At 44.0% G+C, this 23,623-nt stretch overlaps 1 protein-coding gene across 2 annotated transcripts in view; it reads right to left on the bottom strand.

The window, feature by feature from the left end:
- Positions 1–23,369, bottom strand: part of Cdc42se2 (CDC42 small effector 2) — an 80,325-nt gene extending 56,956 nt beyond the window's left edge. For both annotated transcript variants that reach the window (XM_045153344.1, XM_045153345.1), the window contains exon 1: positions 23,211–23,369. The gene's annotated coding sequence lies outside the window, so the exon portion shown is untranslated. The remainder of the gene's footprint in view (positions 1–23,210) is intronic.
- Between the last annotated feature and the right edge of the window lie 254 nt (positions 23,370–23,623).

Raw genomic sequence — 23,623 nt, 5'->3', positions numbered from 1 at the left:
TGGTGCAAACGTATGAAATCAATTGCAATGGCTGAGGCCCTAATGGGCCAATTCTCTCTCCCTTCCTCTCTCTAAAATAAAATTAAAAAAAAATTAAAGGCATGTACCAGCACACCAGGCTCAGGCATCCAGTTTTTTTTTTTCTTCACAAAGAAATATAGATTGGCAGACAAATAACAGAACTGTCAGAAATCTAGTTCAATCTTATTTTACAGACTCAGAAAAGAAATCTGTTCCATAATCCCATTAGTCTTATGTCTATTATACTGTGATGAACCACTGAACTACTTCCTCTTTAAATAAACAATAAAGGAAGTAAAAGGGCCAAGAAGATGACTCAGTGGGGAAAAGCACTTGCTGAACAAGAAGCAGGACAACCTCCATTTAGATCTCCAGAAATTATGGAAAGCCAAACCCTGGGGCAAGTATCTGGAATCCCAGCCATTCTACAGGAAGATGAGAGGTGGAAAAAGAATTATACCCAAATGATTGCAGGACAGCCAGTGAACAAAAGAGCCTGCCGCGAACCAGGTAGAAGGCCAGGACCAACTCCCAAGATTGTCCTCTGACCTCCAGCACAGAGCAAGTGAGCATGCATGCGCACAAATAGATTTAATTTTTTAACTTATTTCATGGGGAGAGAAAGAGGTGAGAGAGAGAGAGAATGGGAGTGCCAGGGCCTTCAGCCACCTCAAATGAACTCCAGATACATGCGTCATCTTGTGTTACCTGGATTACATGGGCACTGGGAAAGCAAACCTGGGATTTTTGGCTTTACAGGCAAGCACCTTAACCTCTATGCCATCTCTCCAGCCCAAATATAATTTTTTTAAGTATGTGACTATCACCTAAGTAAGAGAAATTACCTGGGTAACAATATAACCAGTGGTGACTGTTCCAACTCTACATTTTGGGTTGTCTTTTATTGTTTGTGGGTGCTGGTAACACTCCTAGTGTCTAAGCGTACCAAAATAAACACAGGTGAGGACAATACTTTCAAGTATCAGTTATATGATTATAAATAAACAGGTGACCTCTTTCTAATAACTGAAGTTTCAGAATCTGGTGGGAAAAAAAGATGTTTTAATTTTTTTAAATTTCAGTAATTTATTTGTTTATCTGCATATCTTTCAGAGTCTAAAATTAGACTGAAGTGGGGACACACCACAGCCTCGTCTGTCTATAGACAAATGCCAGGTTTTTGCACCACTTTTTGCATTCAGCTTATGTGGGCGACTTGGGAGTTAAACCCAGGCTGGCAGGTTTTGCAAGTGCCTCTAACCAACCACTGACCCATCTTCCCAGCCCAAGATGCACATGATTTAATAAACAAACAAAAAAAATGTGATGAGGTGATTAAAGGTAGACTGCTTATGGGAACAGAAAAAAAATCACACAACTTTTTGACAATTTTCATGAAAAGGCATATGTATGTATACTAGCGGAGGGATGTGGGATACAGGAGGAAATATAAGATGGCAGTGAGCAGTGAAGAAAAGAGGATCTGGACTCCAACTGTCAAGAGTTTGAAGCCAGGAGTGGTGGCGCGCACTATTAATCCCAGCACTCAGGAGGCAGAGGTAGGAGGATTTCCATGAGTTCAAGGCCACCCTGAGACTACATAGTGAATTCCAGGTCAGCGTGGGCTAGAAGTGATACTCTACCTTGAAAAACAAAACAGCAGCAGCAAAAAAAAAAATAAAATAAAATAAAAAATTGAATTCTGGCTTTGTTGCTTATTAAATAGTTATGTGTATGCAAACTGTTCACATTTGCCAGCCTCTCTTTGCTGAACTGGAAAAAGGTTACTGTAAAGGTTAGGTTATTGCAAGGTTAAAATAGTTTAACATATAGATGTTTAAGACATGGTCTAGCATAAAAGGACTTCAGAATATAATTATTTCATGGGGTTTAATATTACTATGTTATACTATACCAGTAATTAGCCAAACAAAAGACTTTTAAAATCAGGACATTTTAAAGTACATGACACAGCACTGTAGGACAAGATCACACTCAGTATTGGCTGGCTGTTGCCGAGTATGGTGGCACATGGCTATAATCCCAGCACTGGGGAGCTGAAGCAACGAGATAAAGAGCTTATGGCTAGCCTGGGCTACTGCTTAGCTGGACTTTGTTTACAGTCAAATAAACACGGTTTCAAATTCTGACAATGTAGAGAATTGTGCTAAGTTATTTTACCTTCGTGAGGATGGTCAGGAAGCCATTTAACTCAATCTTTATTGTAAAAATGTATTAAGGTGTTAACTTAGTATTAATGCTTGAAACATGACAGCTAAAAGCTGAATTATTTCAGCACCTATTAAGTAGTACATTATAACCACATTGACCACCTGTCTCTTACCTGCTTGTCACAATCCTATTAACGCTGGCTTTAATAGTGCAATTATTAACAACCCTTCCCCTTTCTATCTATGTTCACACTTTAGATCTCAGATAACACATATTGTCAAAATATGCTAGGGTTGTTTATTCTTTTTAATTTTTATTAGCATTTTCCATGATTATAAAAAAAATCCCGTGTTAATTCCCTCCCTCCCCCCAAACTTTCTCCTTTGAAATTCCATTTTCCATATTACCTCCCCATAACAATCATTGTACTTACATATATGCAATATCAACCTATTAATTTTTTTTTTTTTGAGGCAGTGTCTTGCCAGGCTGACCTAGAATTCATTATGTAGTCTGCAGATGGCCTCAATCTCAGAGCAATTTTTTAAAATCTGCCTTCTAAGGCCTGTAACCACTATACCCAGCTAAAATATACTAGTTTTGATGATAAATGACATGGTTGCCCTAATTTAAAATTGAAATGCAGGTTGGAGAGATGGTTTAGTAATTAAGGTGCTTGCCTGCAAAGCCAAAGGACCTAGGTTTGATTTCCAAGGACCCACCTAAGCCAGATGCACAAGGTGACACATGACTGGAGTTCATTTGCAGGAGTTGAAGGTTCTAGAGCACCCATTCCCCCTCCCTTTCTCAAATATTCTTTTGTTTGTTTTGTTTTTTGAGGTAGGGTCTCACTCTAGCCCAGGTTGACCTGGAATCCATTATGTTATCTCAGGGTAGCCTCAAACTCACGATCCTCCCACCTCTGCCTCCTGAGTGCTGGGATTAAAGGAATGTGCCACAACACCCAGCTCCTAATGTAAGTATTTTTTAAAGAAACTGAAATGCCTTCAAATTTTACCCTTTATTTAGTTCTTAAATGGTGCTTTGCCCCATATACATATATTTTTTTCCCCTTGTGATTGGAGACAGACCTGGGAACTTTCTATCCTCCTGCTTACATGCTACTGACTACTATCCTCAGGGCAAGTTCAGTTCCTTCAAATGATTTTTTTTGTGGGCTGGTGGTTCTGAAAGTTGAACCAAGGAGTCTTGCACATATTAGGCAAGTACTCTGCCACCCAGCTACATCCTTGGCCCCCTTCTTATGACTTCACAGTGTCTTGAGGATTTGATCCCCATTTTTCTCTTCAGCCTCATTTGTTGATCCTTCCACTTGAGGCCCTGATGTGCCATCTAACATTCTCATTTTTCTTTTCTATTCCTCACAAACACTAGGCCTTTGCTCGTCTACAGGACATCAGCTGGTCATCTGGCCTAGTCTTCACAAGTCCATGGCTACTTTAGGAAGCCTTCCCAGACCTACAGAGGCACAGCAGGCACTGTTCCAGTGTACTGTGTACAGTTCCATCCAAGAAGCTGGGTCACCTGGCCTTTGCTGGGGGTCAGCCACCAGGGCTTCCTGCATGCCAGGCAGCTACTCCACCACCAGGCCATGGCCCAGGCCGAGGTGTTGTACCTTCTGCATGTGTGACCATTTAAGTTAGCACACAAGGTAATGGGGGTCACTGTGGCATTTCTTTGCCTACGTGTCATTTTACTTTGTTATAATTCACTGTCACCACCCCCAACCAGACACACATACCTGCTTCCTGCCCACCTCTGGCTGGTTCTCTTCCTTCCTTTTTGCTTTCATGTCACATGTATTCCCTGGTGTCACAGTTTAGAAGACATTAATGCATGAGAAAGTATCTGGAGCAAGCAGATGGTAAGGAGCTTGAAAACCATGTCACACAAGCAGGAGTTGAGGAAACCAGATGCAGAAGAGCTAACGGCCAGGCGGAAGATGTGCAGCTTTCTCACAGCTGGGGCCTTACCTCAGTGAGAGAGGAGGCCAACATCACGTATGTTACCACAGGAGGCATGGGAAGTTCCATCAGAGGCACCTTTGGTTTTAAAATGGAGGAACGATGGGCTAGAGACGGTTTAGCCATTAAGGTGCTGCCTGTGAAGCTTAAAGATCCAGGTTTGTTTGTTTCTCCAGGTCCTAAGTAAGCCAGATGCGCAAGGTGGCACATGCATCTGGAGTTCATCTGCAGTGGTTAGAGGCCCTGGAACGCCCATTCTCTCTCTCTATGTCTCTAATAAATAAATAATATTTTAAAAATTAAAAAAATGGAAGAACTAAACTCATTAATAGTCTAAGTGCCCACCAAGATATATTGTGGGCTCATCGTTAGTAGAGGTTTGTAAGGATCAGGGTCATTAAGAGAGTTCCTACTTTTAAAAGACTGCCAGACTACATGTGATCTTCAGTCCAAATTGATTCTAAGAGTCTATTATACCTAACTGTATAAAATATTTTACACACAACTTATCAACTGAATTAAAACCCATAATCCCAGTCCAACCTAATGAGAAGCATAAGTGTAAAATTCATAAGACTTGCATTTTTTGGTGTATGTGTGCGTGGGTGGGTGGTGTGGTACATGCATGTTAAGTGTACAGATGCGCTCTATACACATGCAGAGGCAACAGAGGACACGGGGTGCCCTTCTCTATCACTCTTCTGTTTCACTTCCTTGACACAGAGCCTCACACTACACCTGGAGCCCATGCCATTTCTTTTGGTTGGATTGGCTGATCAACGAGCCCCAGTGGTCATCCTGTTTCTACCCCAGTCAGCACTGTGGTGATAGGCATATGCAGCCATGCAAACTTTTATACAAGTGTTCAGGGGATCAAACTGGGGTTCTCACAATTGTACAGCAAACACCCACTGCACTGTCTCCCAAGTCTAATATATGAAAATTACCTGCCTGTTTTACAAAGAATTCAGAGGAAATATTCACAAAAAAAGACTGGATATATATTTCCTGTATTACTGAATTTTTACAGGAAGAAAAAAAAAAAAAAAGAACCATCCTGAGCTAGAAGATGGCTCAGGGGAGAAAGTGCTAGTCCTCCACCTCTGAGCAGGTGAGCTTGCATCCTCAGGCCCCACATTAAAAGACGGAAGCCACGGTGGGCCTCTATAATCCCAGCACCTGAATGGGCAAGGGAGACAGAGATGTTTCCTGGAAATTTTTGAACAATGCAGTGAACGACGACAGCCCCTGCCTAAAATGAGGCAGAAAGGTAGGTCTGACTTTTTTTTTGAGGTAGGGTCTCACTCTGGCCCGGGTTGACTTGGAATTCACTATGTAGTCTCAGGGTGGCCTCGAACTCATGGTGATCCTCCTACCTCTTCCTCCTGAGTGCTGGGATTAAAGGCATGAGCCACCACACCCGGCTTTCACACACATTTTTTAAAAAATGAAAACCTCAGTGAGAGTGGAAGTAGGGAAAATCTTGTAGTTTTCATTTGACTTTATGAAAGCACAACAACAACAACAAAAACCCTCTATGCTGACCTGTCCATCATGCAGATACAATACATGGGGAGAGGAGAATGGGAAAAAGTGGAGGAAGGAGAAAAGGGAAAGGGAAGGGGTAGGAAATCTAAAATCTTTTCTCATCTTTCATGTAATTATGTTATGAGTACTATGGAGGAGTGGAACTAAATAAAGGATTTGTTCTCTCTGTTGTCATATTTCATTCTATCAAGAGGTCACAATGATCTGGAAAAAAGAAATCTTTGATGAGTGAGAACAAGATTGCAACAAGAACAAACAGAATATAGAGTATCTTCTGTCCAGAGCTCTAAGTCATCCTTACCTATGACTTTCTCAACAAGTACAAAGAGCTGTCTAAATTAGCTGGCATCTTTAATTCACCCCCATTTAAATACCTGTAACAACTTAAGAGTGGAAAAATTTCAGTTTTCCTTAAAAAAATTTTTTTTTAATGTTTAGAGAGAGAGTGCTAGATTAAGAGAAGAAAAAGGACAAAGTACAGGGAGCACCTGTCCATGAGAAGGCAACAGTGGGTAAAGCCCCTATTAGTTTTTAATATGCCACATTTTAAATTTTGATTTGATTAAGATATGTAGGGGAGGGTGAATTTTTTCTCCCCTGCAAAGCCTGAAGACCTAAGTTTTATTTCCCAGCACCCACATAAAGTCAGCCATACAAAGTGGCACATGTGTCTGGAGCTCGTGTGCACTTTTGAAAAGGTTCTGGTGCATCAATTCTCAATCCTCTCTCTTTCTCCTTGCAAGTAAATAAAATATTAAATGCTTTTATTTCTAAGGAAATGCAGAAATACTTTCTTGCCATTTTGGTCAGCAAAACTAACTCACATCAAGTCAGTTTTACTTCAGCTTTTTGTTAAGTTTTTCTTTTAAAATATTTATTTATTAGAGAGAGAGAAGGGTTGCAACAGGGTCTCTAGCCAGTGCAAACAAACTCCAGATGCAATGTGCCATTTTGTACATCTGGCTTACATGGGTTCTGGGGAACTGAACCTGGGTCCTTAGGCTTCACAGGCAAATGCCTTAATGGCTAAACCATCTTTCCAGCCCTACTTCAACTTTTATTATTAAAACTTCCCTTGAATAGCCGAATGTAGTAGCACACACCTTTAATCCCAGCAGTCAGAATGCAGAGGAAGGAGGATCACCATGAGTTCAAGGCACCCTGAGACTACATAGGGAATTCCAGGTCAACTGGAGCTAGAGTAAAGCCCTACCTCAAAAAAACAAAAAACAAAACAAAAGAGGCCACTACAATATGTGGGCTGGAGAGATCGTTTAGTGGGTAAGGCACATGCCTGTGAAGCCTACAGACCTAGGTTCGATTCTCCAGGTCCTATGTAAGTCAGTTGCACATGGTGGCACATGCATCTGGAGTTCATCCGCAGTGGCTAGAGGCCCTGGCGTACCCATTCTCTCTTTCCCTCTCTCTGTCTCAAATAAATAAAAGTAAAATCTTAAAAAGGTCACTATAATAGGAGTTCTCTGGATTGTGTGTATTTCTGGTCTCCTCCTGATTGCAATGAACTTTCCAACCAAGTGTCCAAGTAGCTTCCAAGGATTTTAAAACAACATAGTACAGAAAAAAAATTAACATCTTACACAAGCCAAACACTTTACATGTGTCACCTCACTTAAGCCTAAGAAACATGTCCCCACTTAACAGAAAAAGAAAATCATCAAGGGTAAGAATTTACCATGCAGCAAATACAAGGTAAAGTTAAGCTCAAACTGCAGCGTGTCTTAATTCCAAAGTCCATTCCCTACATTACACAGTCAGTGCCTTCTAAGCTCACTGAAAATCAAGACAACCTGGAATATTCTTGCCATGTCCTGTGTGACTAATTTTTATGTCTCTTTTCACAAAAACAAGGTTGTTATTCACAAAACGAAAGAAATAACTGAAAAATTTGCTGTGGTGGGCTAGAGTGATGGCTCAACAGTTAAAAGCACTTGTTTGCAAAGCCCAGGTTCATTTCCCCAGTACCCATGTAAAGATCCAGATACACAAAGTGGTGCATGTGCCTGGAGTTCGTGTGTAGTGGCAGGAGGCCCTAGTGTGTCCATACTCACTCACTCTCTCCTTGCAAATAAATAATAAAAATATCTATAAAATAGCCAGATGTGGAAGCTGGCGTGGGGGTGGCATGCCTTTAATCCCAGCACTTGGGAGGCAGAGGTAGGAGGATTGCTGTGAGTTCTAAGACTACATAGTGAATTCCAGGTCAGCCTGAGTTAGAGTGAGACCCTACCTTGAACAGGGATCCCCCCAAAAATAGCCAGGTGTGGTGGTGCATGCCTTTAATCCCAGCACTCGGGAGGCTGAAGTAGGAGGATCACCATGAACTCAGGGCCACACTGAGAATACATAGTGAATTCCAGGTCAGCCTGGGCTAGAGCAAGATCCTACCTCAAAAAACAACAACAACAAAAAGTAATAATAATAATAATTTATTTATTTATAAAAAATAAAAGTCTGTGTCAGGCATGGTGGCACACATTTCTTTAATCCCAGCACTCAGGACGGCAGAAGGAGGAGGACCGCTAAGAGTTCAGGGCCACTCTGAGACTACACAGTGAATTCCAGGTCTGCCTGGACGAGGACTATTTCAAAAAACAACAAAAGTTTGCTTAAGAGAAATTTTTTTTTTTGGGGGGGGGTTTCGAGGTAGGGTCTCACTCTAGCTCAGGCTGACCTGGAATTCACTATGAAGTCTCAGATAGCCTTGAACTCACAGCGATCCTCCCACCTCTGCCTCCCCCCCCCATCCTCCCACCTCTGCCTCCCGAGTGCTGGGATTAAAGGCGTGTGCCACCACGCCCGGCTTGCTTAAGAGAAATTTAAAGCAGCGATATTTTATTTTATTTTTTAAAAATTATTCATTTATTTATTTGAGAGTGACAGACACACAGAGAGAGGCAGAGAGAGAGAATGGGTGCACCAGTGCCTCTAGCCACTGCAAACGAACTCCAAACGTGTGTGCCCCCTTGTGCATCTGGCTTACGTGGGTCCTGGGGAATCGAGCCTCAAACCGGGGTCCTTAAGCTTCACAGGCAAGCACTTAACGCAGCAATATTTTAAACATAAACAGTGTTCTTAAATTTCTCAAGACTCACCTTGCCTTCCAATGAGCAGAGCATTTGCACACGCTTTCACAAATATGCAACATGGAGAAAAACTATTGTTTAAGAACAATCCACCCACTTTAGACAACAAATGGATTATTTCCCTTCAGTAGAAAAAGCTACATCTGGCTGGGGAGACTGTTCAGTGCAAAGGTTAAGGTTGCCTGCAAAGCCTAATGACCCAGATTCGATTTGCCAATAACCATGTAAAGCCACGCACAAAGTGGCAGGTGTGTGGAGCTCATTTGCAGTGTGGAGGCCCTGGCATATCCATTCTCTCTGTCTCTCTTCTCTCTCTGCTTGCAAATAAAGAAAAGAAAAGGCTATATCAACTACACTGTGTTTTATCTTTCATGACCACGTAAGAGCAACACTGAGCAACGGATGTGCCACCCCAGAAACATCACTGTAGGGCAAGAGAAAGGCCCCAGAAGAGACGACAGGAAGCACTGAAATATCTCCGTCATACCCTCCAGGGTGCAGGGTCCACTGCGGAAAAGATGGCAGAAAGAATGTAAGAGCCAAAGATAGGTACCATTCCTTACAATGCAACTGTCCAGACAGCAATTGGCCTCAATATCCATGACCTCACAGTGCTTAACAATGTTTATACAAGACCAACCCCCCAGTGACACACTTCCTCCAGCAAGGCTCCACCTCTTCAGGGTTCCACAACCTTCCAGAACAGGGCTAGTATCTGGGGATTAAGTATTCAACCACATGAGGGAGGGGTGGCACATTTTATATTCAAACCAATAGGGAAATTATATTTATACACACACACACACACACACACACACACACACACACACGGCTCAATGGACAGAAACATTTCCTTCTAAAATTATTTCAACATTAAGGTATCTCTAAGACTTGGAACAGATAAAAAATATAGATGAACTTATCCTACTATCCACGTTTTACCCTTGGGCTATTATTAAAATAATTCTACTGTATATAGAATCACTTTTTGTTGGCTAGTATAATACAACCAAGATTATGATAATGAGGTTCCTAAAGTGGGTGAAAATTTTAGAAGGGTATGGTGGTTCATGCCTCTAATCTTAGCACTTGGGAGGCTAAGGCAGAAGGGATCACAGTGAGTCTGGCACCAGTCTGGGCTACAGAGTGAGAGATCCAGGTCAGCCTGAGCTAAAGTGAGTTCCTACCTTTGGAAGGGGGAAACAGGGAAAAGAGGGAGACGAAGGAAGATCATGGGTTTAAGACCAGCCTGAGCTACATGAGACCATCTCAAAAAAGAAGTATTACTACCGGGCTGGAGAGATGGCTTAGCGGTTAAGCACTTGCCTGTGAAGCCTAAGGACCCCGGTTCGAGGCTCGGTTCCCCAGGTCCCACGTTAGCCAGATGCACAAGGGGGCACACGCATCTGGAGTTCGTTTGCAGAGGCTGGAAGCCCTGGCACGCCCATCCTCTCTCTCTCCCTCTATCTGTCTTTCTCCCTGTGTCTATCACTCTCAGATAAATAAATAAAAAAAAAATGAACAAAAAAATATTAAAAAAAAAATATTACTACTGAAGTAATTTTCCTAGTGTGCGTGTGTGTTGTGCCGAGGCGGAAGCTCACCAGGCAGCAGCGGTGCCGCCCAGCGCAGGCGTGCTGCCACCCCAGCCTCTCAGCACTGTCGGAACCACAACTGACTTGCAGCTTTATTCTCGTCAAACCAAAGTTTCACTTTCCAGTAAAAGCCATTCAAAGTGAAGTGATAACAAGCAATGTTTTTTTTTTAATTAATTTATTTATTTTATTTTGAGAGCGACAGACACATAGAGAAAGACAGATAGAGGGAGAGAGAGAGAGAATGGGCGCGCCAGGGCTTCCAGCCTCTGCAAACGAACTCCAGACGCGTGCGCCCCCTTGTGCATCTGGCTAACGTGGGACCTGGGGAACCGAGCCTCGAACCGGGGTCCTTAGGCTTCACAGGCAAGTGCTTAACCGCTAAGCCATCTCTCTAGCCCACAAGCAATGCTTTTATGGTGACAATGCTGCTAATCTGAGATGTTATAGAATACTGTGTGGAAAAGGATCTTTTATGATACTATTATCATACTCATTGAGTTTTCTGGAAGGAAATTCACCAAAACAGTACTAGTGATTCTATTAGAGTTGTAATATTAAAGCTTTATTTTGTTTGGTTTTTCAAGGTGGGGTCTCACTGGGCTGACCTGGAATTCACTCTGGAGTCTCAGGGTGGCCTCAAACTCATAGCCAATCTCCTAGCTCTGCCTCCTGAGTGCTGGGATTAAAGGCAGACGCCAGCTAGAACCTTTTTTTTTTTGCCTGTATTTTCTGATGCTCTTTATGAAACATGGTTACTTTATTTGATGCTGTACATTAGAGAACATTTTAGTTAATGGATATTAAATTAACATAAAGTAAATGTTGCTGAACAAATGCCAGTAAAATTCTGTCAGCTAACCAAGTTTCATTTTTAGAAATAAATTTACTACACAAGGAAGACAATGCCCATAACTCCATGTCTCTTTAGAACTGGGGTGAAGTTGGGATGAAAAGAGAAACTATTACCATTGGAGAAATGACACATCATCATTTCATTGATCTAGTGACACTAATTGATACAAGGAACCACAGTGTAGCAGAGTGACCCAAAAAAGAAAGCACTTAGAGGGTGGTAATGGGCAAAAGAACAAAAAAGAAAAAAGCATTAAACTCAGAAGTACTTATGTAAATCATTATAAAAGAGGGAAAGTATGAAAATACAAAAGAAAATGAATCCTATCACCTCCCCCCCCCCAGGAAGGGTCTTAGTCTAGCTCGACCTGGAATTCACTCTGTAGTCTCAGATAGCCTTGGATGCATGGCAAACCTCCTACCTCTGCCTCCTGAGTGCTGGGATTAAAGTGTGCATGCACTAACACACCCAGAATTAAAATTTCTTTATTTGAGAGAAAGAGGCAGCTAAGAGAGAAAATGGGTGCACCAGGACCTCTAATCGCTGCAGATGAACTCCAGATGCATGCATCTGGCTTATATGGGTATTTGAGGTTTGAACCTGGGTCTTTAGGCTTCACAGGCAAATGTATTAACTACTAAACCATCTCTCCAGCCCCTATCTGCTTTTATACTAGAAAATAAACAGTCATCAATAGCTAGTTAGGGCTCAGTCACAAACTTCTCAGAGAAGTTGAAGATCTTTCACGCCTGAGCTGGGATACACTATCAGGTATAAACTCAAGAAGTTAATATGCGCACACAGCATATTTTCATATGTTAAAATGATTCTGGGGCTGGATCTAAAGTCCACATAAGTTACTAACTCACAGCATCCAAGAAATATAGCTTAAGAGAAATATGGAGCAGGGCACGGTGGCACATGCCTTTAGTCCCAGCACTCAGGAGGCAGAGCTAGGAGGATCAACGTGCGTTCGAGGCCACCCTGAGACTACAGAATGAATTCCAGGTCAGCCTGGTCTGAAGCAAGACCCTACCTCAGAAAACAAACGAGAGAGATATGAAGCAAGCTCCCTTTTCAGAAAATTTTTAGGTGTCATATCCTACTTCCAAATCAGGCTTCCATTGGGCATTGGTGGTATAGTGGTGAGTACAGCTGCCCTCCCAATCAGGCTTCCCTCACTTCATTTTATTTCCTATCTGCACCCTCTGACCCTAGCCATCTCACTTCCATACATAAAGTTAACGTCAAGCTTGTCTTTCTTCCTGTCCCTTCATTTGTTCCTACTTAACCCTCTACAGGGCTGCATTGTTGTAGGTGAAGCTCGGACACCTTTAATTACAAAAGAAAGCATGCACACAGTTTGTTACCAAGTACTTGAGTAATAAAATAAGTAGATACACAACAAATGTGAAACATTCCAGCGACTAAAATAAAGCCCTGTCCCCTTAGGGGACTACAACAAATTCTGTTTACTAAAGTCAAGAAACTTGAAGAAGGGCTATGTGGCTGGAGTGCAGTACACCAAAGGAAAACCAGTAGACAGAAGGATTTAGATTTAGGTTCAAATGAGTGAGGGTCTCAAAGGCACTACAGTAATTCTGGGGCTGGGGGGTGTTTGGGTTTTGTCGAGGTACGGTCTCACTAGCCCACACTGGCCTCAAAGTCCCAGCTATCCTCCCACACTACAGCCTCCCAAATGCTGGGATTAAAAGCATGCACCATCACACCTTAAACATTCTGGTTTTAATTCTCAATGGTAAATAAATCCACTGAAGGGTCCTAAACACAAGAGTAAAATTAATCAGACCTTCATTTTAAAAGGGTTGCCCTAGTTGCTCTGTTGAGAACAGAAAGAGTAGAAAATAATACAGGCAAAAAAAAAAAAAAAAACAAAAAAAAACCCCAACTGCTTAGAGAGACGACAAGACTTCAAGGCAGCAAACTGCAGTTAAAATTATCCTCATGTGTGTGTACACATGATGTTGGGGACCAAAACCAAAGCCTCACAAATCGTAGGCAAGTGCTCCCCCACTAAGCGACATCCCCACAGCCCCAGCCCATAATGCAGGTGCAGCGGACTTTCATGATAACTGATTTAAATTCAATGTGGGAGTTTGAGAAAGAAAGAAACCAAGAATGTCTACAAGGTTTGCAGACACAGAAGCTGAAAGGTGGAGCAGACATCTAGTCAAACAGGACAACTAGAATGGGAACAGTGACTGGGGGAGAAGGGACAGAAAGAGCAGCTCAACAGTGATGTGCTGGGGATGGGGTCCCCATCAGACATCTAGTTGAAAATACAGAGTAGGTAGATGGAGCTACTAAGGTGGAGGTTAGAAAAAGATCCAGACTAAAGACAAACATTTCAGTTTGAATATATGATAATTCTTATTAGATAGAATGAAATCACAGAAAACCAGATATAAATATAGCAAGGATCTAAACATAGAGCCTGAAACACTGCCCTTTTTTAAGAAGCTGGGACAACTAAAGGGAACCAGCAGAAAAAAAAACTAGAAACTGTTTAAAAAAACAAGGGAAATGAAAGGTTTCAAACAGATCAATTATCAATCATGTCAAATGCTACCTCCACTGAAATTACCATGGAAAATTGAGTAGGGAATTTACCACCAAGGAGGTTACTAGTAACTACAGAAAGAACAGCTTTGGTAAAAGGTAATGGGTGCAAAACTTGATGGTAATACAGCCAAAACCAGACAAGGAGCAACTAACTGACAGCCAAAGCTACAACTTCTCTGATGGCAGTGACTAAAGAAGGATGTGTTGTTGGGGAAGGCTTTTGAAAAGCTGGAAGCCATTTCACATGTCTATTTATGTGCTGGTAAGAATACTCACAGAACCAAGAAGAGGGTCCAGCATGGCACTCAGAGTGAAGAAAGCTAAAGCAGTATGTCCTTGCCTAAAGAAGTAGAAGGACCAGGGGCAAGAGCACAACAGCAATAAACAGCAGAAAATACAGAGGGCATCCTTTTGATGGCTTTCAGTTTGAATGCACAGGAAATAAGGTCTCCAGCTAAAAATGAAGAAAAAATAGAGCCAGAGATCTGGAGCAAGAGGTGTAAAATGGCTATTTAGGGGAGAGCAAGTGATTCTCCCCAGGCAAGGTAGTGGGGTTACAGGACAGTGAGCAGCATGGAGGGCGGCCGAGGGGTCGGGGGCATGGACGGGAAGGGAGATGTGGTAACTGCAGGACAGACTGGGTATGAAGGGTGTGCGGTAAGAGGTGGTCAGGTAAGAACTGTGCGGACAAGACGGCTGCAAGGGAGCTGAGGGTGCACGAAAGGGAAGATCAGAACAGTGAGCCTGGGTTCAACATGAGAAGAATATTCCAGGAAGAGCATGAAGGAAAGAGAGTTTGGAACAACAGAAACATGGTGGCAACAGTGGACTGTAAGAAGCCCCTTACCTTTGGCAGAAATAGTATGAAAGTGACCTCACTTGACAGGAGTTGGAATGACAGGATGTTGAAGCCCTAGTAAGATGGTGTGTTGAATGAGAGAACTTCAATATACTATAGGGAGTCTACTGAGTATGCTTAATATGCTACCTTAAAGGTCAAAGCAGAGGCTGTCCTTGAGTAATGTGGGAGGCTAAACCCACAAGAACAACCATTCGCAGCCCTCTGAGAGCCACATTCATCTCAACCTGCTCAACTCAGATCACAACAGGGTGAACCACCTCAAAACCTCATTTCCCTGCCCCAATGTGAACCAACAGGTGCCCTGACTAAAGAGCTAGGAAAGTAAAACGGCCACTGACCAGAACTCTGAGCAGTTCCAAGCTACTGAAAAGTTCTAAATGTGTAAGAGGTCGGACAGTGGCTAATCTACTGAAACTTGCCTTCTGCCAATGAATAGCCAAGGTAAAACTAGACTGACAGATCACCAGAAGACGTCATTGTCTAAGTGACTGGAAAAGCACTCTCATCTTCCCAGGACTCTAAAGACACAAAGAAACAACCTTCAGGGAGGGCTTAAGGACACAGTGAGAACAAGCACTTTTCACCTAAACCTTCAACTCTACTGGGAAATACTCGATGCTCAATGGAGTAAAAATTCACTTTTGTTTTATTATGCAACAAGTAAAAGGAGAGAGAACTGAGGTGCTCAATAGAACAGCACCTGCTTAGTATGAATGAGACACTGGGTTTCATCCTCAGCACTGAGAAAGGGGAAAAGTCTAAGTAGATGACTTATTTAACCCAAATAACTTTATGCAAGCTGGGCGTGGTGGCACACACCTTTAATATCAGCACTTGGGAGGCAGAGGTGGGAAGATCCCCATGAGTTCAAGGCCACCCTGAGACTACATAGTGAATTCCAGGTCAGCATAGGCTAGAAGGAGACCCTACCTCAAAAAATAAATAAATAAAAACAACTTAAGTCAGGTGTGGCAGTGCACGCCTTTAATCCCAGCACTCGGGAGGCAGAGGTAGGAGGACAGCCATGACTTCAAGGCCACCCTGAATTCCAGGTCAGCCTGAGCTAGAGTGAGACCCTACCTCAAAAAACAAAACAAAAAGTAAATTAATTAATTAATTAAAATAATAATAGCTTTATACTTTAATACAATATACATATAAAAATTCTATCATGAAGAATTCATAAAAAATCTCAGCATGGCCAGGTGTGGTGACGCACGCCTTTAATCCCAGCATTTGGGAGGCAGTGGTAGGAGGATTGCCGTGAGTTCGAGGCCACCCTGAGACTACATAGTTAATTCCAGGTCAGCCTGGGCCAGAGTGAGACCCTATCTTGAAAAACAAAAACAAACAAAAATCTCAGGATGAAGCTAAGGAGAGGGCTCTGTGGGTAAAAATGCTTGCCCAACAAGCACAAGGACCTGAATTCATATCCTTAGCACCCACATCAAATGTAGGCATGGCACACAGCAGAGACAGGGACTCCTTGGGACTCAATGGATAGCTAGTGTAGCCAAATCTGTGAGAAAGACCCGCCTACCTCTGGCCTTCATATGACGTGCACACACATGCACACACACATCACATACCCACGCAAAAAGACAAATCTTAACGTGAATGTCTAGATGTAAACAACAAAATGGAACTATGAGGTTCATCCAGTCATCAAAACCACCTACAGTTAATGTGAACTTAGGCAATGCTTCCTAAGAAAGGTGGTTTGTTTTACTATACTCCAAATCAACGAAGATACATTTACAAGTACTTTAGTGTCAGGATAAAGGACTACTTATTACCAAATCTTTTGGACTTTTCAGTTCAGAAATCCCCTTTGCATGAGATACCAGGATAGCTCCCAGCAAACTGCTTATTTCTTTAATATCTGTTGGTATTAACAAACAGAAACAAGTAAAAAGATTCAAGTACACATAAGTTTTCAGCTAAGGCAACAGGATGCATAAATAAAGTTAATAATTAATAAGCTAAATTCCAAGTTTTTCCAGGTAGTATGAGGGAAAAAAAGAATCCTCAGCTAACCAGTTAGTGAACATTAAGTATGTGCTTCAGTCAGCTGCTCACAAGAATGTTCAGGGGCCAGTGATAGCTCCCTCTGAGACAGATGTAATAAAATGACAAAATATTCCTTTCCTGGAAACTGAGATTAAGAATGTTACAGGGAGATGGGCGTGGTGGCTCACGCCTTTAATCCCAGCACTTGGGAGGCAGAGGTAGGAGGATCGCCGTGAGTTCGAGACCACCCTGAGACTACATAGTGAATTCCAGGTCAGCCTGGGCTAGAGCGACACCCTGCCTCGGGGGGGGGGGGGAATACTACAGGGCTAGAGAGATGGCTCAGCACTTAAGGCAATTAATTGCCTACAAAGCCTAATGACCTGGGTTCAATTTCCCAGTACCTACATAAGGCCAGATGGACAAAGTGGCATGCGCATCTGGAGTTTGTAGTGGCTGTCTGACTCTTGCTCCTTGCAAATAAATAATTAAAAAAAAAACAAAACACTACAACAGCCAGATGTGGTGGCTATAATCCAAGTACTTGGTTGGTAGAAGTAGGAGGATCAATAGTTCCAGGTCATCTTTAGGAATAACCAGTTTAAGACCAGCCTGGGCTACAGGAGATCTTGTCTCAAAAAGAAAAAGGAAAAAAATTTCACCACAGATCAAAAACATATGCATTTAACTGGGGAGATAGCTCAGTGGTTAAAAGTGCTTGCTGTGCAAGCCCGCCAACCAGAGTTCAGATGGCCCTGTGCCTGTAATCTCCAAATCCACAATGACAATGGGAGGTGGAGTCAGAGGAAGCCCAGGCAAGCTAGGCTGGCATTCCCAGCAGCAAACTGCCTGAAACAAAGTGGAAGGCAAGGACTGACACCTGGAGGTTCTCCTCTAACCTCCACACATGCTGTGCTGCACATGTGCATGCATATACACTCAAAAAAAATACACATTTTGTAAAACTTTTAACAAAATGTCTAGAATCATCCTAAAGCAGAAGAAAACTAAATATTTGCATTATTTTATAAAAAGACAACTGAATGGATGGAGGTTATTAAGTTTTTTTAAAAGACAACAGACTTTTAAAATCATAGCAGCAATGGGCTGGAGAGATGGCTTATCGGTTAAGCGCTTGCCTGTGAAGCCTAAGGACCCCGGTTCGAGGCTCGGTTCCCCAGGTCCCACGTTAGCCAGATGCACAAGGGGGCGCACACGTCTGGAGTTCGTTTGCAGAGGCTGGAAGCCCTGGCGCGCCCATTCTCTCTCTCTCTCTGTCTTTCTCTCTGTGTCTGTCACTCTCAAATAAATAAATAAAAAATATTTAAAATCATAGCAGCAACCTATTTTAGAGAATGTAAACTTGTCATAAAGCATTTCAGAAATGTTTTGTACTAATGCTAATCCACTTTCACAATCTATACAGACAAATATGATGGACACTAGTTATAATATGTTTCACATCATTCTTAATCATTTTATGACGTATCTGAGAAAAATGCTTTCTAAATCTAAAATTATTCCAAATCATTTCTAAAATCATCAGTATACACACAAAAAAAACCTATTCCAACAGACCCGATTAAAATTTTTTATTAAAATTTTTTTTGCTGGATGTAGTGATGCACATTTTTAATCTCAGCACTCAGAAGGCTGAAGGAGGAGGATAATTGCCATGATTCATAGTCACACTGAGCAGGCATAGTGAATTCCACGTCAGCCTAGGCAAGACCCTACCTCAAAAATTTTTTTTCAACATCTCAAATATTCTAAGTTATAAAACAAGATCACCTTATGCTCTACTCAAGACTCATCTTACAAACTACATGAAGGTGGCAATAACCCTGAAAACCTAAATTTTAATGAGATCAAAAAGAACCATTATGAATTCTCATTTCTTGAGTTATTTTAACATTTCAAATGCTGTTGACTGTCAAAATTCTAAAGCAGGGCTGGAGATATGGCCCAGTTGTTAAGGCACTTGCCTGCAAACACTAAGAACACAAGTTCAATTCCCCAGTACCCACATACAGCCAGATGCACAAAGTGAGGCATACACCTGGAGTCCATTTACAATGGCTAGAGGCCTTGGTGTGCCCACTCTCTGTCTAGTTTCTCTTCTATCTCTCTGCTTGCAAATAAATAAAAACAGACGTATGTATTTTTTCAAGGTAGGGGGTCTTCCTCTAGCTCAGGCTGACCTGGAATTCACTATGTCATCTCAAGGTGGCCTTGAACTCACAGCAATCCTCCTACATCTGCCTCCCAAATACTGGGATTAAAGGTGTGCGCCATTACACCTGGCTAAAGATATTTTTTAATTCCATTTATTTTATTTATTTGAGAGTGAAAGAGGGAGGGGGAGAGAGAAAAAGAATGGGCGCACCAGGGCCTCTAGCCACTGCAAACAAACTGCGCATACATGGGACCCCTGGTTTACATGGGTTCTGGGGAATTGAACCGAGGTCCTTTGGCTTTAAAGGCAAATACCTTAACCACTAAGCCATCTCTCCAGCCCCAAAATTCCATTTAAAAAACAAACAAAAAAAACCCCCCACAGTTGTTGACTGGAAATTCAATATATGGCATGTGACGCTACTGTTTTTTAAAATATACATTAGCCAGACATGGTGGTTCACATTTTTTTTTGTTTGTTTGTTTTGTTTTTTTCTTGGTTCACATCTTTAATCCCAGCACTCGGGAGGCAGAGGTAGAAGAATCGCTGTGAGTTTGAGGCTACCTGAGACTCCATAGTGAATTCCAGGTCAGCCTGGGCTACAGTGAGACCCTACCTCAAAAATAAAATAAATTAAATAAATAAATAAAATAAAATATGGGGGCTGAAGAGATGGCTTGGTGGTTAAGGCATTTGCCAGCAAAGCCTAAGGACCCAGGTTTGAGTCTACAGGTCCCACATATGCCAGATACACATGGTGGCACATGCACCTGAAGTTCATTTGCATTGGCTAGATGCCCTGGTGCACCCATTCTCACTTTCTTTCTCTCTCTCTAATAAATAAATAAATAAATATTAAATAAGTAAAATATGGTCGGGTGTGGTAGCACATGCCTTCATTCCCAGAATGGCCTCGAATTCACGGTGATCCTCCTACCTCTGCCTCACAAATGCTGGGATTAAAGGCAAGTACCACCACAGCCAGCCTCCATCCTCCCACCTCACCCTCTTTTTATTTTTTATTTTTTGGTTTTTCAAGGTAGGGTCTCACTCTAGCCCAGGCTAACCTAGAAATCACTATGGAGTCTGAGGGTGGCCTCAAACTCACGGCAATCTTCCTACCTCTGCCTCCCAAGTGCTAGGATTAAAGACGTGTGCCACCACGCCCAACTTTCACCCTCTTTTTAAAACAAGCTGTTTTATCATAGTCGTAATGCTAGAGATTAAGCCCAAATGTGGAACCAGGATTTTTTTTTTTTTTTTTTGAGGTAGGGTCTCTCTGTAGCCTTGGCTGAATTCACTATGTAGTCTGGAATTCACTATGTAGTCTCAGTTTGGCCTCCCCACACCCAGCATTTTTTTTTTCTTTCATAAATCTTTACTAATAATCCTTCTCCCTAGTCAGCATTATCAAGTCAACTCTACTTTTTTGTAAATGGTAAGCAGAAGCGCAAAAATTGCTAAAAAGGTACTGTCCCCTCTCCCCATTCCATTTCTTTTTAGGTTACTAGAGATGGAAGCCTTGGCCTGGTACACTCTAGTGCTCTACCCCTAAATCCCCAGCCTTCCTACTGGAAAAGAAAAAGAAACCCACTGTTTATATTCTGGGGGTTTTAAAGATAATTTGTTATTATAAAGATCATTTACTGAAAACAGACCATCAATAAATCCACCACACCAAAATCTAATATAGGAGAACAAAAGTGTTATTTGGTTGAACCCCCTTCTTCCCTCTATTTTACAAGGTCCACAGACGTTTTACTAAGCAGACTAAATGAAAGCATAACCCAATAATCTTATCCCTAAAAAGTTACTTATTAACCTTTAAACAGACTGTTATGAATTAACAGCACTTAGGGGTTGGTTTAAAACAGTTCCCACTTGCTACACAGACACAAAGGAAAGAACACGCTGAAGTTAAAGATAAAATTGTGGGCTTTGTTTGCCTCCAGAAACAGCATCCAACACAGGTCTCGACATATAATAAGTGCTTAATGAATACGTTCAGTAAAGGTGACTTTTAATTATAGATTAAAGCTGGGTGTGGTGGCACACCGCCTTTAATCCCAGCACTCCAGAGACAGAGATAGGAGGATCACCCTGAGTTCGAGGCCACCTTGGGAATACAAACTGAATTCCAAGTCAGCCTGGGCTAGAATAAAACCCTAACTCGAAAAACCAAAAACAAAACAAAAATAAATAAATAAATAATAGAGCTGGAGAGATGGCTTTGCAGTTAAGCACTTGCGTATGAAACCTAAGGACCCCGGTTCGAGGCTCAATTCCCCAGAACCCACGTAAGCCAGATGCACACGGTGGCGCATGCACCTGGAGTTCGTTTGCAATGGCTGGAAACTCTGGAGCACCCATTCTCTTTCTCTATCCGCCTTTCTCTCTGTCACTCTCAAATAAATAAAAATAAGAGTAAATGGTAATAACTATAGGCTAGGACGATATTACGCCCTCTGGAAGTTTGGTGCGCTCCGTGGCTCAAACAAATTCAAGACCATGCCACGGTCCCTCAAAAGCACGTCAACGTCTCTTTACTCATAAGGAGATAGGGGTGGGGAAAGAGACAGAAATTTTAACAAGGGGTTGGAAAGATAGCATAGCGGTTAAGCCACCTGCCTACAAAGCCAAAGGGCCCAGGTTCCATTCCCCAGGAACCACGTAAGCCAGATGCACAAGGTTGTTCATTTGGAGTGCAGTGGCTGGAGGCCCTGGCGTGCCCATTCTCTCCCTCTCTCATAGAAGTAAAATTTTTAAAAAAATTTTAACAAGTACAAACTGTATACCAACTTTTCTCAAAATGAAAAAATTCCACATTTCACACTGTAATGCTTCAACAGTACGCATATATTGGCTTTTTTAAAAAACACGCATGCCGGGCGTGGTGGCGCACGCCTTTAATCCCAGCACTCGGGAGGCAGAGGTAGGAGGATTGCCATGAGTTCAAGGCCACCCTGAGATGACAGAGTTAATTCCAGGTCAGCCTTGACCAGAGTGAGACCCTACCTCGAAAAACCAAAAAAAAAAAAAACAAAAACACGCATATGAGACTGGAGAGATTGCTTAGTGGTTAAGGCGCATAACTGAGAAGCCTAAGGACCCAGGTTCGATTCTCCAGGTTCCACCTAAGTCAGATGCACATGGTGGCACATGCATCGAGTTCGTTTGCAGTGGCTGGAGGCCCTGGCCTGCCCATTCTCATCCTGTCTCAAATAAATAAATATAAATAAAATCTTAAAAAACACGCATATGAACTACGTGTTGTCTCTAATGTTTCTTCCCTACATCTGAGTCAAGGCAACTTATGAAGGGAGAGGTCTTATCTTGGCTTACACTGTCCGGTTCATCATGGCCTGGAAGAGCGGAGGCTAGTTCCTAACTAGTCACCTATCTGGGCTCAAGGTCTGCCCCAAAGCGACACTCCTTCTCCAGCAGGACCCCACCTCCCCAGGCTCGATCAGCTGGGGACTGAAGATGAGGTTCGATGACCGACCCCGGAGGCAACGGGGAACACTTTGCAACTCCCAACTCCGGCGTGCGCTCCCCTGGGCTTCTCCAGACCCATTCACTGCACCTGTCTTTTCCTGAGCATCTACCAGGGGCCGCAAAACGAGCTCCGTCCACGTTCTCCGCACATCGCCCAAGTCCGCGCGAAAGCTCCTCGCTCGAGGGCCCGTAGGGTCGCGTGCACGCGTGAAGGCGGGGGCGGGGGCCTGTCGCTCCGCTCAGACCGCGACGTCAGCGAGCCGCTGCCCACCACACCCGTCGGCGGGGATCTCAACTAAAGCAACCTGTAAGAGTCGCACGAGCTGCGCCGGGAGGGGGCCGCGGGAGGGCTTCCTCTCCGGGGGTCCCGGAGCCGCAGCCGCCCGGGGCGAGCCGCGGGGGCCCCGGAGCCCTCGGCTGCAGGACGCGGGCCTCCCAGCCGCAGACCCGCGGAGCTGGGGGGAGGGGTCGGCACGGCCGTCTCCCACCGGGAAGGGGGGGGGCACAGTCGGCCGCCCGGCGAGAGCGGGGACCCGAGCCTGCGACCGCTCCTCCGAGGAGACGGAAGGGAAAAGCGCCCCACTCCCAAGCAGGCATGCTGGGCGGGCGTGAGGACCTCGCCCAGACCTGAAAAATGGAGCCGCGGGCTCGAGCCCGCAGCCCGCAGCGCGCGCCCAGGCCCCGGCCGCTCCACGCTCGCCTGCCTGCCCGCTCGCGCGCCCACAGCCCTCGGGGGCGGCGGTTCGCGGCTCCGCGCCTCCGACCCTCGGGGACCGCGAGGCTGCGGCGGGCGCTGCACTCACCGTCGTCGTCTATTGTCTCGCCCGCCCGCCGGCCCGCCCGGCGCTCCGCGCTCTCTCTCTCTCTCTCTCTCTTTCTCTCTCCCTGTCGCGCTCTCTCAGCGCCGGCACCGCGGGCTCCTGCCGTCCCCACAGCCGCAGCTGCGCTCCCCGCGCGCTCGCCGCTTCCTGGCCCCGCCCTCCCGCCCAGGCCGTCTCGCGCGCGTGCGCACTGGCGGGCGAGGGGGAGGGGGCGGAGCCAGAGGCGGCGCGAGCGCCCCTGAGCGACAGGAAGGCCGGCGGCGGCGCGGCCACGCCTCCTGGTCGTCTCGGGCCCCGCCCCGGCCCCGCCCAGTCCCGCCTGCGGGGTGAGGTGAGAGCCCCCCCGCAACTGGGGCGGGGCTGGAGCCTCGGCGGGACGGCGCCCTGGAAGATGG

Source organism: Jaculus jaculus, chromosome 6 (genome assembly GCF_020740685.1).
Source record: "Jaculus jaculus isolate mJacJac1 chromosome 6, mJacJac1.mat.Y.cur, whole genome shotgun sequence".
Lineage (NCBI taxonomy): Eukaryota > Metazoa > Chordata > Mammalia > Rodentia > Dipodidae > Jaculus > Jaculus jaculus.
The sequence above is the reverse complement of the archived record's forward strand: the minus strand, read 5'-3'. Positions and strand labels throughout refer to the sequence as shown.